We start from the raw sequence: 18984 nt of genomic DNA, 5'->3' as shown, positions 1-18984 counted from the left end.
CTAACCCAGTCTGCAGATGGGGGCCCACACTCACATGCTAATGAACCGCAGAGCCAGGATTTCAGGCAAGGTTTCTTTGAGCCATGCAGAGATCCTCCCACATGCAGGGAGGTGCAAACCATTGTATCCACAGTGCACGGCACAAGCCGCCAGAGGCCCTAGGGGATTGTGCCCAGCCCTGACCCAGGCCCTGCCCTGGGGAGCAGCCAACAGAAAGGCCAGGTTTACCCAGGTGTCAGGTACAATGGGCAGGGGCTCTGGGCTCAGCGTCCGGGCACCTGCTCACAGGGAGCAGAGTCTCATTGAAAACAAAGGGCTGGGCTGGTGACGGGATGGGCAGTGGAGAAGAAACAGCCAAGTTCAAAGACAGCCGCTGCAGGTGAGCGACTCCTGACGTGAAGGTGGGACAGCTGCTGCCCAAGCCCATCCCACCCAGGCAGGCAGCTCACCTTCCAGAACAGGCTCAGCCCCTGCAGGACACCAGGAGGGGACGTCCCCATGGGGACCAGTGCCCACCAGGAGGGCTGACCTCGCCCCTGCCCAGTTCTATTTCCCAGGAGTAAAGGTCCAGTCCTCCAGCCATGGGGAGAACTTCTGAGTGGAAGGCTCAGAGAGGCTAGGCAAGTCGCTCAAACTCACAAAGTTTAGGCGAGACAGAGCCCAGATGCAAACTCCAAGGGTGATCCGAGCCCGTTTTTATGTGGGGAGTTCTAGGTGGTCATTGGCTCTCCCAAGCCAAGTCGCCACTTACACAGGCCCTGAACGACATCAGGGCATGGCCCACCAGGGACCAGACCCTGGTGCTGTGCCATCCTGCTTCCATCACTGTCATCAGAGCTGACACTTTGGAAACAGGTAACGTGCCAGTCACCTCACGTACATCATTTCACTGACTCTTCCCAGAAGCTCACAAGCTCAACGTCAATATCCCCATTTCATAGGACAGGAAATCTGAGCTCTGAGAAGCTCCACCCTGTCAGTGGACAGGACAGCAGTGACCACAGAGGACCCTCGTGAAGGCAGCAGCCTGCTTTGCACTCAGCTGGAGAGGCCGTAGGTCGGCTGCCGGCGGTGAGTCAGAGCTCAGAGATGCCTGCCAGCCCCGGGAGTCGCTCTGAACCCTGGGATAGCACAGCCTGCAGGGAGCGAGGCCCGTGGTCAGATCAACCAGGAGGGATGTTGGGGCCTGGCTCGTGGCTCAGGCCCTCCCAGGCCCCCTTCCCTGGGCCAAGAACGCTGCTGGTAACCCCGCCCCCTCCAGCCAGGTCAGAGGCTGTCCTCGCCGGCAGGGCAGCCAGGGCCACAGCGGGGCCTGCAGAGATCTGCAAGCTGCCAGGAACAGCGTGAAGGGGGCAGCTTTCCCGCCAGCTGTCAGCCAGTCCTGGGCGGGACTCGGTGCTGTGGCTCATTAGTTGTGCCGCCCTGGGCAAAAATGTTTAAGCTCTCCGTCCGTCAGTTTCTTTATCTATAAAATGGAGATGCTGCTGCTGCCTACCTCACAGGGTTAGCAGCGATCACACATGTAAGACTCCTAATACACTTCCGGGGACACAGAAAATACCAAACGAACGAATGAACGAAACTGCCCTTTTCCTCTGTCCCTTAAGGTAACTGACCAAACTGCATCGGGCTGGAAGGCAGAAGTCCCAAGCCTGTGAGTCTAGCCAAAAGATCACACACCTCTGTGCCTCAGTTTGTCCTTCTTTAAAATGGGGGTGTTGCTTCCATCCTACTTGATATTTAACAAAAGGTTTTATGCTGCTGATTTGTGAGAAATACCTTTGCAAGCCCACGGTGCAGGGAGAGCTTGGTTTTCAGTTGCCTTATCTTTTTTGAGGGGACTTCAAAATTCCCATGGGAAATAAAATTTAAAAAACTTATTTTGGTCCAGAAATGTTTTTAAAAGCCATGTATTTGGAGAGTTTTCAAAAAGTTGCTGAAAAATGTACACTTTGGAATAAATTAGTAAAGATTTCAAAAATTGTTTGCACCCAATCAACCTTATGTTTGACTTTCATTTCCCCGCGCACTTTTGCTTCCCATTAGCTAGCTCACCCTGAATCCACCTGCTCCAGTTAAAAGCAAGCCGGGGGGCTGGCACCATGGCTCACCTGGTTAATCCTCCACCTGCAGTGCCGGCATCCCATATGGGCGCCGGGTTCTAGTCCTGGTTGCTCCTCTTCCAGTCCAGCTCTCTGCTGTGGCCCGGGAGTGCAGTGGAGGATGGCCCAGGTTCTTGAGCCCTGCACCCGCATGGAAGACCAGGAAGAAGCACCCCTGGCTCCTGGCTTCGGATGGGCGCAGTGCCGGCCGTAGCGGCCATTTGGGGGGTGAGCCAACGGAGGGAGGACCTTTCTCTCTGTCTCTCCCTCTCACTGTCTGTAACTCTACCTCTCAAATAAATAAATAAATAAAATCTTTAAAAAAAAAAAAAAAAAAAGCAAGCCGGGATGGGGGCATCTACTGGAACTGAGACGCTGGGCTGGTGAAGAAAATAGCAGTGCTTTTCACCTGATTCGCGTCTGACACTCACGATGATCAGAGGATTTGCCCCCATAGCACAGGGACCTCCTTCTGGCTGGGGGTCCCTCTCTTCCCTGAGCCTCCTCATGTGAGAGGCCATCACCGAAGACTCTGCCTTCTTTCCAACCTCACACCGGGGCCAGAATGGGATGTGACAGCCAGAGCGCTGACTGCACCATGCTGCCTACGACACAGCGATTTGCTGCACTTGTGGGTGGAAATCTTTGCAAGCATGCGAGGCCGCTCTAACTCCCAAACTGCGTTGTGCGAGGATAACCAGAAGAGCACCGCTGACTCTGCAGACAGAGGCCGCTCACGGACGGGGCAGTGGGGACTGGGGGTCACGCAGAGAAGGAGGCAGGTGGTCAGTCCTCAGGTCTGCCGCAGCCCCCTCTCAGGCCAGTGTGGCTGTGTGCTGCTGGCAGGCCTCAGGGAGCCCACGGTCTGGTGGGGACAGTCACTGAGCAAGCCCGCGGTGTGAAGGAAGCTGTTCAGGGTGCTTGGGGAGGCTAAAGCCGGGCAACTCAGCAGGCTGCAGAGTGAGGCAAGGCTTCCTGGAGAGAGACACTTCTGCTGTGAAGCTAACCTGGCTGAGTGCGTGGCAGGGACAACTGGGCAGCCGGGTTGCCAGGGGTGTGGCTTGACCTTGCTTCATAAATGCCTACCCCAGAGGTGGCCACTTAGCCTGGGGGTTAAGTTGGGACTCCTGGATCCCATATTGGAGTGCCTGGGTTTGAGCTGTGACTCCACCTCCAATCCCAGCACCGGGCTCATGTGCACCCTGGGAGGCAGCAGGTGTGAGTGACTTTCAGTATCACCATCTTGACGGCTGCTCAGGTCCATGGACATTTGCATTGCCCTTTCTGGAGTGACGGCGTTCCATGGAGCCTTTTTTCCCCAGTGCTGATGACAATAGCAATGGGCTGGTAAGTTCAAGCAAGTTCACTGGCAAGGATGGGGTTTTCCAGAAGAGGCTCTGTCCATCTTCATCTGCCTACAGCCCTGACCAAGAACTCTGACAGCGTGGCCTCTCAAAGTGTGCTCCGTTTCACCCCATGCTAATGGGGGGTTCCAAGGTTAAAGCTGACCTCATCAAATCACACTGAGGGTCTCAGCACCTTCCGGGTGTGGGTGGGTGTTGGCCTGTCCCCACCACGGGAATGAGACAGTGTGTCCTCTCCTAGGGGTGCTGTGACAAAGCGCCACAAACCAGTGGCTTCACACAACAGCAGCTTGGAGGCTGCAAATCCAAAGTCAAGGGGCCAGTGGGCCAGGCTCCCCCTGGAGTCCAGTCTCTGCCACCATCATCACAATGTCTCTGTCTTCACCTGCCCTGCTGGTATGGACATGCGTGGTGGGATTTAGGGCCCACCCTAATCCAGGATGACCTCATCTTAATTGGCTGCATCTGCAGAGACTCGCCTTGCAAACCGGGTCACGTTCACAGGCACCAGGCGTTAGGACTTGGGCATATGCTGTCTGGGAACATTGTTGTGACTTAGAAGGGGAAGAAATGAAAAGTCCGGAAGCCGCGCCTCGAGGAGCTCAGCAAACAGGCTTCGTAGCTGACTTCTGGTCTCTGGCAGCTGACTACCAGCGATTCAGCAAATGCAGTGTTTGCAGGCGAAAATCCCGACACCTGCCTCCTAGGATTACTGCAGGATTAACCAGGTAAATAAGCAAAGCACGGAGCCTGCAGCTGCCCAGGGAGAGGGCAGGGGACTGGCAGTGTCAGACGGGCGTCTGACAGGAAAACGACCGCCTGCTTCCGCGTGCGGGATGGGCTGGCCGGGGCGGGGATTCTCTCTTGATCTTGCAGGGCCACGTCTTGGGTGCTCTCAAGCCAGCCACAAGGACCGCCTGGATCCGGGCTGTGTGAAGAGCGGCTGTCCATCTGTCTGCCTGCCTGTCAGGTCTCACACCACCAAGCTCCCAGGAGTTTTATAGCCTCTTTGCTCAGCTCCAAGCAGGAGTGAGAGTCCCTTGCTGTGTCCCTTCATGGGAAATCAATGATGAAGAGTTTTGTAATAGCAATTCAGTGTTCAAGATGTGCATGTCCGGGAAGGTATGACCCCAAATTCTGCTCCAGCATGGCACCAAGCCCCTCCCTCAGGCTGCCCGGTTACCTCTGGCACCGTGGTGTGTGACAACAGGGTAGAAGTGACTGTTAGAAAAATAAACCCCAGGATGTGAAGGTTGAACCTTTAGCATCCACGGTGCCTGGAGCAGGCACAGGGAGAGCAAGGAAGGGCACTGGGGGGCTCGGCCCTGCCCGTTGCAGCTGGAGCTGCTGGGACTCGGGATGGGGAGAGCTGTGGGTCCCCAGGTGACTGTGCACAAGGCAGCGCAGGATGAGCCCTTGCCAGGCCTGCGGGCTGGACAGGGCCCAGCAGCACTGCCTCCTGAGTCCAAGGCAGGAGAGCGCGCTCCCAAGGCCCCAGGGGTCCCATGAGTTATCAGGGCTGTGGTGCCCCAACCTGCAGCACACCCTTCCTTGGAAGCTGGAATCAGGGGCAGGCTTGGCCCGCAGGCCCTCAGCGCACGTGCACAAGTGGCACGCACTGTGCACTGCCAGCAGGTGCACTCCCCAGAGCCTTGGGTATGGGGAGCCACACAGAGGCCCAGGCATGCACCTGGAGCCCGCAGGGACTTCAGGAAGGCCTCTGACAGAGCGCCTGTGCTTTGACCTGCTCCCAGAACCTGCACCTGTGAAGAAAAGAGGGCGCCTGGACCACCAAGAGGAGTTTCCAACGGGGCCCCTCTACAATCAAGGCAGGGCCGGAGGCCACGGACGATCAAAGTTAATTTGGCCTGGGGAAGAGTCAGGGAGGAACAGCAGGGTGAGCAGACCTTCATGGGGGGCCTCTCCAGGCTGGGGGGCTCCTGAGGCAGGGCCCCGCCTTCATCATGGTTGCTCAGCCAGCAGTGTTGGACGTGCAACACATACATGGGAGATCTGGCAAGGACTAGAACTCACATTCTCAGTCCAACAGCACTTCCTAAGTGCCTGCCAGGCTGAGTGTTAAACACTGGCAAGGACACAGAGGCCACAGTGTGGGAACCAGAGAGCGAGCAAGCGGTGTAGGGCTCAGGCCACGGCGCCAGTCTCCCTGTCCACAGTTCAGTGGCTTTGCAGCCCCATGCCATCTCTTCCTCAAAGGAAAAGGGAGTGTGATAAGGTGGAGCCCTACTTGTTACAGGGACGTGAACCCTGCCGAGACCATGGAGACACAACCGCTGCACGCTGCACAGAGTACATTTTCCATAACAGTCGACTACTGACATTGGTTTCTAGAGTGTGCTATAAAATTCATCAAATAGGCCGGCGCCGTGGCTCACTAGGCTAATCCTCCACCTTGCGGCGCCAGCACACTGGGTTCTACTCCCGGTCGGGGCGCCGGATTCTGGCCCGGTTGCCCCTCTTCCAGGCCAGCTCTCTGCTGTGGCCCGGGAGTGCAGTGGAGGATGGCCCAAGTGCTTGGGCCCTGCACCCCATGGGAGACCAGGATAAGTACCTGGCTCCTGCCATCAGATTAGCGCAGTGTGCCGGCCGCAGTGCGCCGGCCGCAGCGCGCCGGCCGCAGCGGCCATTGGAGGGTGAACCAACGGCAAAAGGAAGACCTTTCTCTCTGTCTCTCACTGTCCACTCTGCCTGTCCAAAAAAAAAAAAAAAAAATTCATCAAATAAACACACAGACTTTCAGTGTTCCAGTCGATGAGCTCTGATACTTGTATGGACTTGTGTAGCCATCATCCAGGACAAGATGCACAGGTACTTTAAAAAGCTTGTGGAAAGTGGAATTAGAAGAAACAGATTTTGGTGCAGAAAACTATGCCTAGTATTTTCATAATGTTCATTCTTTTTTTTTATTTGACAGAGTTAGAGAAAGAGAGAGAGAGAGACAGAGACAAAGGTCCTCCTTCTGTTGGTTCACCCCCCAAATGGCCACCACGGCCAGAGCTACGCCGACCTGAAGCCAGGAGTCAGGTGCTTCTTCCTGGTCTCTGATGCAGGTGCAGGCGCCCAAGCACCTGGGCCATCCTTGACTGCCTTCCCGGGCCACAACAGAGAGCTGGACTGGAAGAGGAGCAACCGGGACTAGAACCCGGTGCCCATATGAGAGGCTGGCAGTGCAGGCGGAGGATTAACCAAGTGAGCCACGGCGCCAGCCCTGTAATGCTCATTCTTAATGAACTTTCTGTATGCCTGGATCTACAAATTTTATGTGAAAAAGTAAACTTATTTTTTCATCCCATTTTTCTACAAGCTTTTTGAATCCCCCTTAGTTAGCTGTTACACATTTCCAACCCTGGAAAGTTCCCTTGTGCCCTTTCCACTCAAGCTCCACCTCCCTGTACCGCCATGGCTGTGCCCAACCCAGAGCTTCATGCCAATGGGGCCTGAGTACGTCCGCAGCCTCCTTCTCCATCTGGCTCTTTGGCTCAGTATAGTGTTTCTGAAGTTCATGCAGGTTGTTGCAAGTATTAACAGTTGGTTCTTTTTCATTGGTGGCTACTATTCTGTTGTATAAAAATATACCACTGGGGGAAAACACTCTCTTCTTCTGTCAGTGAACATTTGGTGTCTTCCCTATTTTTGACTATTATTTTAAGTGAGTTCACTGTAAATCTCTGTGTGAACATGTTTTCCTTTCTTTTTGGTAAATGACAAGGAGTGGAACCCCTGGGTCATATTACCGCATCTATACATCTATGCTGGGAAGACACTGCCAAACCGTTTTCTTTTTCCCATTCTCATCAGTGAGATGCTGTTCCAATTGCTCCATGCCCTCGCTGGCACTTGGCATTACCAGTCCTTTTACCGATGCCTTTCCAGTGAGTGTGAAGTGACGTTTCAAGGTGGTTTGCATTTGCGTTTCCTTGTGATGACTAAGGGCGCTGAGTGTCTTTTCACGAGCTGCTGGCCATTCACATATCTTCCTTTATGAGATCTCTGGTCTCACTCTGAAACTTGGCTTGTTTGTCCTTTTACTTTGACCTATAAAAGTCTTTATGGGTTCTGGACACAATTCCTTTATCAGATATGCGTATTTCAAATATTTTTCCATCTGTGGTTTACTCATTCATTTTTTTAATGGTGTCTTTTGATGATGAAAAACAGAAACGTGGACCTTGGCCACCAATTCATTATTCTTTCCTTCATGGTTCATGCCTTGTGCAACCTAAGAAATCCTCACTTAGCACACAACTGTGAGGACGTGGACTTTTTTTCTGGAACCTTTTTGATTCCAGGTTTTGCATTTATACTAATGATCCATCTCAAATTATTACTCTCTCCCTCTGTTTTCTAACTATAGTGGTTGTTTAAAACCGGAAACACTCAGGTTATTTGCAGGATCTGAACTTAAGCCTCAGGCCAAAGAGCTACCACCAGTTCCCAGAAAAGGCTGTGTTCCACTCATGGTTTGACGCATCCCCAGGGTGGCCCTTCCTGACCACAGGCCACAGATGGCCAGCTTGACAATCTCAGTCAGAAAGAACTGAAGCTGGCTTCCCTGTGCCCACCATGGGCCACTGGGCTCCTGCATACAAACTCAGACAACCACAGTGGCCCTTCCAGCAGCCCCAGCAACCCCCACAGACCCAGCTCAGGGCTCAGGAGGAGCTCCAGGGCACGCGCTGAGGGTGGCAGGTGAAGCCTGCCCGCGTCTCACTTGATCTGACAACTCGGGGCATGGCACGACGTAGGCATTCCCAGAGGCCCACAGTCCTAAGAAGAGCGAGGTTCAGCTACAGCAGGCAGCTGAGCCCCTGCCATAGCTTACCACCACTAGGACACTTGGGGCAACAGGTTCAGGGCAAAGTGACAGGAAATCCTGGGTTGGGGTCAGGGAGGGGCATGAGGGCTTGGGGTCCTCAGGAGGCCAGGAGGAGGCCCAGAAAGGTCATGGTCTTAGGAGCAAACAGCTGTAGCCCTGCCTTTAAGAGGCAATGCGGGCGTTCCATTCGAGTCCTGACTCCATGTCTGATTCCAGCTTCCTGCTAACGCACACTCTGGGAGGCAGGAGATGACAGCTCGAGCACCTGGGGCCCTGCCACCCATATGGCGGGTCCAGACTGAGTTCCTGGCACCCAGCCTGGCCCAGTCATGGCCATTCGGGGAATTAACCAATGGCTGGAAGGTCTCTGTCTCTCTGCCTTTCAAACAAATTACAAAAATAATAAATAAATTAGAATGAACATAAAAATACAAATACAATAAAAATACAAATAAAAATACAAAGCTAGCGCACCGTGGCCCGGGGATCTGAGTCCAGGCGGCCTGGCTCCAGAGCCGCTAAATACCTTACCAGGGCTGAGAGGTCGGACTGCTCCCTCAGTCTCCTGAGTAGCCGGCGCCCCCAACTCACCAAACAGTGGATGCCTTGCGTGGGGAACCCAGAAAATCACCACCCACCAAGTCAGGCAACCCCGGGGCGGCTGGGCCACATGGAGCCAACACCTCTGTGTCGCCGTGCTCCTGGACACAAAGCGTTACCTGAGCTGACCCGTGGCCTCCTCCCAGACTCAGAGTTCCAGAAAGCCGAGCTGCTTCCCTCTGGGTCTCTTAGAAGACTCATTCCAGCCTCATTTCTAACTCAAATAATTTTAGATGTCAATTGTGTGTCTTTAATGAGCCCAGAAATTTTCATAATTATCCTTTTTTTCCCAAGTCATAATTATAGGGGAGGGTATATGCTACAGACAAGAAATTTAAATAGAGCATTTTACACACTGAAGCATTCTCCCCCTTCTCCTATAAAGAAATTGCTTCAAGAAGGCTTCCAACTGTCCTTCTCTTACCTCTCTTTGCTGTCTGAGGTCAACACTGGGGCTGACGTTCTAATTGTCCAGGCCTTGGCCCCTTGTCCCAGGTGGCGGCCCCAGCCCCAGCCATGGCTCAGCGACTGGTGGGAGGTGGGAGTGTAAGTAGAGCTGCTCCCTGGAAGGAAGGCCCAAGTTAGCCCCGAGTATACCTGGACACCCCTCATAGGGACACAGGGATGAATGAACAGAGCCCCAGGGGGTGGTGGGACCAGTCAGCAGACTTCCCAGATGGGTTTGCTCCAGTGTCAAAACCTGTGTCCAGTGATCATGGGCAGCCCTGTGCAGGAACTTGAATGGGGTGGGAGTGATAGGCCCAGCAAGGATTGGGGGAAGGGGTGCTGGGGGGGACACCAGGATTCTAGATTCAATCATTCCCACGCTCAGCCTTCATTGAGCATCCCTGGAACTCACTGGCTAGCATCCCTCTCTTCCCGTACACCTGCTGGCATCTGGCCCAGGGGACCCAAGACAGCAAAACTCAGACCCCTCTCATTCAGAGCCCCATGCTTCCGGACAGTTCCACCAAGCTTGGTATCAAGGCCCCCGTCTGGTCCTCAGCTGAAAGCTGAGGGGAGGGCTCTGCCTGTCCCTCTCTAGTTCATCCCCTGCCCTTGTGAGCCAGCTCAGTCTGGAGGCCTTGCCACAGCACACTCTGCTAACACTCCCTGGCAAACCCAGATCTCCCAGACTGAGACCGTGCCTGGCACTTCCCATTGTGTGCTGTACTCTCATATTCAGTTGCCCCGAGGCTTAGCAGCTACTGCTCTGCCTGTCTGGGTGCTAAGACCTGAGGCTCAGAGCGGCCACCTGCCAAAGGCCTCAGTGTGCTCGTCCATGCAGCCCTGCCCAGCACTTGCTGGATGCCGTGGTGGAGGCTAGAGCCTGCAGAACTGCATCTTCCTCCATCTTGGCTACACAGGGGCCTGCTCTCCACGGGACGCCAGCATTTTCTCTCTTGCCAAGTGACTAAGAGCCAACCTCCCTCCCTTCCAGAGCTGCTAGGAATTTGTTTACTTCTGAACCCAAGAGCCCATATCCTGGGGAGCTGCTAAGGGCAGGAGCAAAAACATGTGGCCAACATCAGAGGAGAGACGCCCGGGAGCCTGTGTCCTCTGGCAGGGGTCAAAGAGGAAGCACAGCCGCCTCCAGTGCGGGCGGTGAGGGGAAGGTGCCAGCACAGCTGCCCGAGGTGGGGGGCCCGGCCCTCTCTGTGTCCACTGGTGGCCGGAGGGAGGAGGGCCAGCCAGGCCCTTGCCTGTGTCACTCTGGCTACCAGATTCAGGCAGGCTGGAGTTGTGCCCTCAATGGCTGGCCACCCGACCACGCCTGCTGGGAAAACACAGGGGGTCCTGCAAAGGCTCCTTCAAATGTGAACCAAGAACATGCCCCGTGCCCAGCACCAGGTCATGCTCTCCTGGATTTTACCTTCTTGTCGGGGAGACTGACAAGAAGCAAGAAGAGAGCGATCACCAACAGCATGAGATGGCTGAGAGAAAGGCGGGGCAGGTGGATCTGATGGTGGGGACTGCAGGAGGGCACTGGGTGGGCAGGGAGGAATTCTCTGTGGAGGGGACCTTGGAAGTGACAGGCCGAGGACAAGAGCAGCCAGCCTCCCAAATCCAGGGAAGAGGCCCACTGGTGGAACAGCCCGCAGGCCCCAGCAGGCTCAGTGCTTTAGAGGGGCAGGAAGAGGTGGGTGGTAGAGGCCGTGAGGAGGGGTGGCAGGGGACTGGTCTCGCAAATGCCAGCTCAGCAGGGTCTCTGGATCTCACACCAAGTGGCTTGGGAGACCCGGGAGGCCCAGAGTGGGTTGTGGACGGCTGAGAGCTGAACGTCTGAGCCGGGCAACAGGAGCCTGCAGGGCTCTTGTTGTCAACATGATTTGCAGTGATTTCCCGGAGCCCTTTCACATGCCAGGTGTCCAAGCCGTGTCCTCCTGCAGGCAGCCCCTCTCACCTCCGTGCGTCCCATGGCTAGGACCAGGCTCCCCGCCCCCGGGAGCCGGCAGAAGTCTGGGTGGGCCGGACACATCTGTGTCCTCGGAGGATCAATAAAAAGCAGAACACGGCGCGCCAGGCCGCCCTGGAGACCGGAGTCTTCTTCAAAGTCTGCCCCTGCCCCCCCCCCCCCCCCCCGCCCCGGCAGGCCCCTGTCCCTACCCTCAGTCGCGGCTGCCGGGCTTCCTGTGAGGCGCCCCATCCCAGGACAGACGTCCCCGCCAGGGCCGCCAAGGTGGAGGCCTAGAGCTCTCCCGCCTTTCAAGTGCATCTCCACCGCTACTGGAATGTTCCATCGCGCCAACCCGGACACCTGCAGTACAAAGGATCTGAGGGGCCGCTGCTGGACGCTGCAGCCCCGCCCAGGCTGTCAATGAACTTGCCTGTTCTCCCCTCAGGGCTTCTCTCTCCCGTGGCAGAGGCGCAGACAGGATGCTAGATCGGAGGGGTACGGCAGCTTGACTTTAGCCTCGATTCCATTCAACCGGTAGTGGCTGCTTTGAGTGCGATGCTAACAGGGCTTTGGGCCATGTCTGCCTCTCCAGAAAAGAGGAAAGAGGGGAGAGCTGGGTTAGTGATGCCTGCCCTGAGCACAGGAGAGGGTGGTAGGGGCACACGTGTCCTGTATCTGCCAGTCCTCTCAAGCTGGCAAGTCTGGTGACATCACAAGGGGAGCCGGCACACCAGTGCCTCTTCCTCTTGGCAGAGCCCCTCAAACGCTACTGAGTCTCGAGCAGAACAGGTGCCAGCACCGCCAGCAGCCACTTCAGGTGGGCTCACAGGACAGCTCCTACCAAGGGCCGCTTCTCAGCACTTCCTCAGGCCTGGGCCTCTCCCTGCTCCAGTCCACAATGCCCTACTTCTAGGCCAACGAAGACAGGTTTGAAACCAGAATGCTCTTGGACAGGCACGGTCCACAGCAGACTCTGTAGCTCTTGGATCACTGCTAACGGCCCAAGCTAAGCAGCAGGAGTTTTAATGAACTATACTTTCAAAGAAAATACCACATTTTTAAAAACCAGGAGCATTTAAAATGATCAAATTCACAAGGGAAAAGAAGGCTGAATGAAGGAGCCAATGCAAATGCACGCCAAATACACTTCTGAAATCCAAGGAGATGTGGTCTGAGCTTTTAGTCTGAGCGCAGTGAGCGTGGAGGCCCAACTCCGGAGGAGGAAGACCTGCCGTGTTCAGAGCAACTTCACTCCTGGGGCCTTGCATTCCCACCGGCCTTCCACCCTCAGCGCCGGCCAAAGACAGGCCGGAGCAGATCCAGCTCTGCCGGAAAACATCTCTGCCTCTGCTGGCTGAGTGGCAGGCTTAATGAGCAGCCACATTCTGACTTAATTGCCAGATGACCAGCAGTGACAGCGTCTCCAAGGATGACTGCGTCGCATGGAAATGTGTGTGAGATCCTCAGCTATGCAGCTTCTTCTGAGGGGAGGAAGGGTGGAGAGGGCTGGCTCCCGTGGGCTCCACCGGGGGCGCTTCTGGTCGTGCCCTGTCGCTGTTCCTGCGTACGGGACACTTCCTGACAACACAGGACATCGGACACAATGTGTGAACACCACGAAAGCCTCCTGAACAGATTAATAATGCATCTCATTTGTCTATTTTTCCTCTTACATGGTGCAGACTATCAGGCTTCATTAGAAAACTCAGAAACCACTGAGTCTGGCTCACTGGGAAACACCAGCCCTCCAAGCTGGCTACTCCAGAAGGCAGCCCAGGGCCAGACGAAGAACCACCATGAGCTACTGTCCACTGTCTTCCAAAGCTTTGCCACTTTGGCCAGCACAGTTGCAAGAAAACTCAGGCTTGGCTCTGGGCTGCTCTGAGCCCTGTGGGCTGCTGCAGGGCAGGACGGAAGAGCCTCCTACACCAGCCGCACTGAGCAAGCGGCAGCCAGAAGCGGACTTCTTGGCTGGTCAGCAGCCTTGACTGAGTCTGTATCCCATGCCAGCCTCACACACCTGATCTCACATGATCCCCACGCAACTCCCAGTGGTGGGAAGACAGTGATCCCCATTTCAAAGCTGTAAACATATGGGCATGAAGTCTAAAACCAACACCTTTGGTTTGATATGAGGGTAATTCCAAAAGTTGGTAGAAAATGGAATTAAAAGAGAAGTTTATCTTGGTGCAAAAAAAATTTTGAGATTCATGCTTATGAGTACATTTTAGAAAACTGGGAAGCAAATAAGAACTCTTGCAAAAAGATCATGGTTGTCTAACAAGTAACCACTGTGCCCTGGTCTGCCTGGAACTTCTCTCGTTTTGCCATCAGAAGTCTTGTGTGCTTCAGTCCTGGGCAAACTGGGACGGTCTGTGCCCAGGCAGTGCCTTGCACCTCTGAAAGCTTCCAGGGAGCCCCTGGCTTGCTGCTGCCCACCCCAGCTGCCCGAGGACAGCGCCTGCAGAAGGCCTCTGGGCAAGGCAGCAGACACGAGCCCTCTGCGTCGCTCCCTCCCCGTAACAGGGAGCTGCGAGGCAGATTTACGAGTCCTGTTTCCCCTGGATCCGACCTTCTAACCCTGGGAGCGCTTAATTGCCTTTTCCAGGTTCTGCTTTAATAACCAGCTTGACTCTTGCCAATTCTGGCTTCACTGAGAAGCGCTGAATGTGTGACGGGAAACGGAAAGCCCATTACTTGATACTTGATCCTGCCCGTGCCAAAGCCTTAATTCAGGAACTTCACTCGTCGAGGCATCCTTTCTGAAAGGATGGTCAGAAACACACTGGGTGCGTAAAATCTCCCAACCCAGGAGGTATGCAGAAAGCTGAATTTTTATGAAAATGTTCTCCCCTAAGACACATTTCAGAGCAACTCGTGACATGAATTACAGGAGGGCTTTGGAATCCTTGGGCTCTCCCAGAGGAGCTCGGCATGTCTGTTGGGGCCTCTTCGGGCCCCACGCTCCACCGTCCAAAGCAAGCACGGAGTAAGGTGCAGACATCTGGTTCCTGTTTCTGGACTCAGAATTGATCTGCTGGGTGAGTCTTGGCAAGTCACAGAACCTCTCTGAGCTTACGCTTCCCTAATCCTGGCTCACTGGACTCCTCTCAGGGGCAGGGCTGGGAGGCCAGTTAATGAGCAGGTGTTTTGGGGAGGGAGGGCTCGGGCTGTGGCATAACAAAAGTGAATCCCAAGGAGAAGTGGGGACAAGTAGGAGGTCGGGGACGGAGGGGCTTGCAAACCACAACAGATCAGTAGCGAGACCGTGCCGACACAGGTGGCTTAAAGAAAGCGAAACGTCTGCACAATCCCTCAGCTGTAGTGTAGGATGATCTGATCTCCTGGTACAACCTCTGGCCGAGTCCTGCGGGTTCTTCAAGGGCCCTCTGGAGCACACTTGCCTCCAGGTATCCTTCCCAAATTCCCTGGCTCATGCTGGCCTTGTCCTCTCCCCGAGGAGCCTCGTTCCTCCTCTACCGGTCCCCCAGGTGCCACACGGCTTGCAGTGTACTGCACTCAGCTCTCACTGCTGACACTGACAGTTGGTCATCATTATCTCTATTTTTCATATGAAGAAACTGGGGCACAAGAGGTTTTTGGCAACTTTGATAGTGACAGATTCATCCTGCTGTGTCTAGGACTTTGCTGGCTTTAACACAGGAAGTCCTGCACCCTGGGAAACCCCCAGCCCCAGACACTCAGCAGTTGGGGACCCAAGTCCAAATGCAGGTCTGGCTCAGTGCTCCTGGCTCCTTTCTTCCCCCATCCTCAGCCCCAAGTCCCCAGGCAAGACGCAAAGTCCCCAAAGACAGCAGCTGGGCCTTCAAGCCCAGAATAGAGTGGGACTGGGTTAATCTTTGCCAGTTTGAATAAAATCATATCTTCACTTCCATGGTCACAAGATCGGATTTCCTTTAATGGCATAGCTGGGCTGCTCTTGTAAGCTATTTAGGGAAAGGTCTTGCACAATTCGGAATTACAGACAGTAAAGACGTTGAAGCTCATGTCTCCTCTGTTCTCTTATCGGCAAGGAAATGAGTCAGCACGGTGGCACCACAGGACCCTCAGGCTCCCACCCGAGAGGCACCTGCCATCCCTCGTCTGCATCAATCCAAATGTGTTAATGCACAGAGCAGACCTTTGGAAAGGCACGCTGTACAGAGGAGTCTGCGATACTGGCTATGAACTGACACGTTCAGCTCGTGAGGCCGTTTCTTTTAGTTTAGACACTTGTTCAACCATGTACGTATGTCGTCACCAAATGCTGGTACCATTAAATATAAACCTCAGCTGACCAGTTCTATGATTCTCTTCCCACAGCCACAGGCAGCAGAGGAAGAATCTGCTCACCAGGTCGCAGGGGCTGCGGTAAGACACTGCCTACGGATTCCCTCCAAGGCCTGGCTGGGGTCTGTGTGACAGCAGAGACCGATGGTAGCAGGCTCAGGGCCGGAGGCACCAGTTTCTTGTCACCAAAGGCCAGAGTGGGTCAAGAGAAGGAGGAAGACTCTTTATGTTTTTACTTTCTGTGTATTTGAAATTTATATCATGCCCATATCTTACCTATTCAAAGTAAGAAAGAAGAAAACAGCAATGCCTTTAAAAAGTAAAGGCTGGGATGTCCAAGAAAACCTAGCCAATCTCTTCCAGCCAATGGATTCTTGCCAGAATCCAGCACAAAGCTTCTGCCAGGCAGACATGCCAGGGCAAGGCACCGAGGCCAGAGCTCATGGTTACCACCTGGCCTGCTGACATCTCCAGGAAGATGTTACCCCTGGTCCACCCCAAAGCCCATAGGAACACGCTGGACCTGAGTGAGGCTGTGAATGAGAAGTGGATTCTGGAAGGACATGCCAGCCTGGGTGCTCCATGGGGCTGCTTCCAGAGTCCAGGCATTACAAAGGAGCCTCAGGCCTGTGGGGTCAACCCATACCCCCATTACAGTGGGCAGGAAAGTATAAGGTCATGGCTGGCTCCTGGTCGTGAGCCGTGGATGACGACGAGACCAATCCTCCCACCTGGCCCCGTTATGGAGAGTGTCCGTGAGCCTGGCCTTGTCCTGTCTCCGTGCTGCTGACCACCCAGCTCTGCGGCACATGCTTGGGTGTGGGAGATGCAGTCCCTTTCCAGATGTTCCATCCAAACCAGGAATTCTACTGCCACAACTAGCCAAGCCTTGCATTGAGCATCCTCTTCCCCAGCCCATTTGTGACTGTACAACTGAACAGTTGTACAGTCCACTGCTGAATCTCTGAGAAAGCACAGAGATGAATTTCTCAAGAGTGACCAGGTCAGCACAAGGATGCCAGGTGTCAAAAGGTGAGACTGAAGGTGGAGGCACCTCCTGGCTCTGCAGGTCCCAGGGTACCTGTAAACAGGTGATGCCAACAATCCTCGTCCTAGCCACAGCACAAAATGCTGTGAGGAGTTGAGCCTCTCCTCCACACCCAAGCTCTCTCCTCACTCCCAGGCCCTGCGGCAGCCCTGCCCTCTGCCCACCTCACTCCTTGGCTGATACTGATAAACCACACAAGAGTGCCTCAGGGCCCACTCTGTTGGCACCAGCATGCATCCCTGGAGGCCCAGTCAGGTTGGTGCTGCAAATGGAAGCAGGACTAACCATGACAGCCACTCTGGGCCACCTTTCACTGGCTTCCCAGGGGACTTCAGCACAGAAACAGCCACAGCCATCCAGGGACGTGAAACCTTTCTCCCACAAACGCACTTCTCAGAAGCAGACCTGACAAATGATCAGTAGCAATCACAGTAACAATGCAGATTGGTGGTCCTCCCAGCGAGATCACGGGGAACATTTCACTGCTAAAACTATTTTTAAGACATCTCTGTTAGTGGTGGCACTGACACTCTTCCTCCTCACTGCTGCCCATGGGAACCGGGTCATTACTTGCCACTCATTCTTGAAAAGACACACTCACCTGGCCACTACGGGGACACGGGTTCTATGTGCTATGCGTTCCACCTCTGGGCTCTCAAGGATTCACAGCTGAAGCCCCTCCCAGCAGCCTTTTCTCCCATTTTTTTTTTCTTTACTCCAAAGGAATGTGGTTGGTGTGCACCTGCAGGAATGACCTGCCCATAGCCAAATCACTGTACAGACTGGCTGAAGTCTCTGTGCTTTTCAAGGAAAGGCAGAGATACCTGCAGGTACACATACAAACATGTGCCCACACATATGTACATTCAGGCATGCATATTTATGGCACACATATACATATGAAGGTACTTAAAAAAATTCATGGGAAATGGAATGAAAACATGCTCATTTTGCTGTAAACACTTTAAAATTCATGCATAGTTTTTTCATAACATGCATTTCCCATGAAATTTCTGAAGATCTCTTGTATGCATAGAAACACACACGCACTAATACCTCCCTGGCCTCATCCCAGGATAAATGGGGAAGTACCAGTGACCCACCTGGGCTATGAGCAAGGGCAAAGGTGATGGAGCAGCAGGAGTCAGACTTACCCTCCCATCCTAAGCAACAAAAAAACCATTTTACAAAATAAACCAAACAGCAGTTTTCAGATATTGGACTAGCGCCAACACAGGACAGTGGTCTGCAGGAGAACGGGAACTTCCTGCAGCTTCCGGGGCAACACAGAACCCAGCAGGGAAGGATGTGCGACGGCCGGGGCAGTCAGAACTCGCAGTGCCTGCCGGAGAGGCAAGTGTTGGGAGCCGAGGACTGGGTTTCACACAGAGCCCCAGGGGTCTGCAGAATCTCAAGTCTTCGCTGACTACTCATCACCACAGGCAGGGGAAGAAGCTGCCTAACGCCAGATGAGAGCCACTAGAAACCGCCAGTGATGACACAGAGTCAGGGCACAAACAGCTCAGCATACACAGGGCGTCAGATAAGTGTGTTCATGGGGTATCGCTCCTCTAGTGGAGAAAATTAATCCCGAATGAAGGCTGCTTTGCCCCTTGAGAATTCTTTCATATACCTAGGGGCCACTTGTATATCCTCTTTTGAGAAATACCTGTTCAGACCACTTATTTTTTCATAATTAATTAATTAGTGTGTGAGACAGAGACAGAGATACACAGAGAGAGAGAGAGAGAGAGAGAGAGAGATCTATTTCATTTACTTCTGTCCTGATCTTTGCCATTGATTTCCTTTTACTAATTTTCAGTTTGATTTGCTCTTGCTTTTCTAGTTCCTTGAGCTGCATCATTAGGTTGCTGATTTGGAATTTTTCTCTTTTTATGCAGGCCTTTATTGTTATAAACTTCCCTCTTGGTACTGTTTTTGCTGTATCCAATATTTTTTGGTATCTGGTGTTCTCCTTTTCATTCGTTTCAAAAAATTAAAAATTTCCTTTTTTCTTTCTTTCTTAACCCATTGTTCATTCAACAGAAGTGAATGTTTTCTGACTTCCATGTGTTTGTACAATTTTTGAAGTTCCACTTCTTGATGTCTACTTTTATTCCATTTTTAACAACTTAAAATTTTTAAGAAAGGCACAATGTAATGGGAAAGGACAGCCTGGAAACAAACTGTGTAAGAACCATTGGATAGTCATGTATAAGAAGTAACTCAATCATTTCTTCACACCATACTTAAAATTAACTTCAGGAGTGGGTGGTAGAGACAACATCTGGGAAAACCACATTCCACGTCACAGCAACTGGGTGTGCATCTCAGCTCTGTTCCCT

The 18984-nt window shown here is 53.6% G+C and overlaps 1 long non-coding RNA gene across 2 annotated transcripts in view; it reads right to left on the bottom strand.

The window, feature by feature from the left end:
• LOC127490504 (uncharacterized) overlaps window positions 1-18984 on the bottom strand; it is a 133370-nt gene that overhangs the window by 11635 nt on the left and 102751 nt on the right. For both annotated transcript variants that reach the window (XR_011389737.1, XR_007918454.2), the window contains exons 5-6: window positions 11511-11881; window positions 9328-9466 (exon numbers count right to left, since the gene is read on the bottom strand). This is a non-coding gene — a long non-coding RNA (uncharacterized lncRNA). The remainder of the gene's footprint in view (window positions 1-9327; window positions 9467-11510; window positions 11882-18984) is intronic.

The sequence above is a fragment of the Oryctolagus cuniculus genome, chromosome 6 (genome assembly GCF_964237555.1).
Source record: "Oryctolagus cuniculus chromosome 6, mOryCun1.1, whole genome shotgun sequence".
Classification (NCBI taxonomy): Eukaryota; Metazoa; Chordata; class Mammalia; order Lagomorpha; family Leporidae; genus Oryctolagus; species Oryctolagus cuniculus.
This window is presented reverse-complemented; position numbering and strand designations above follow the sequence as displayed.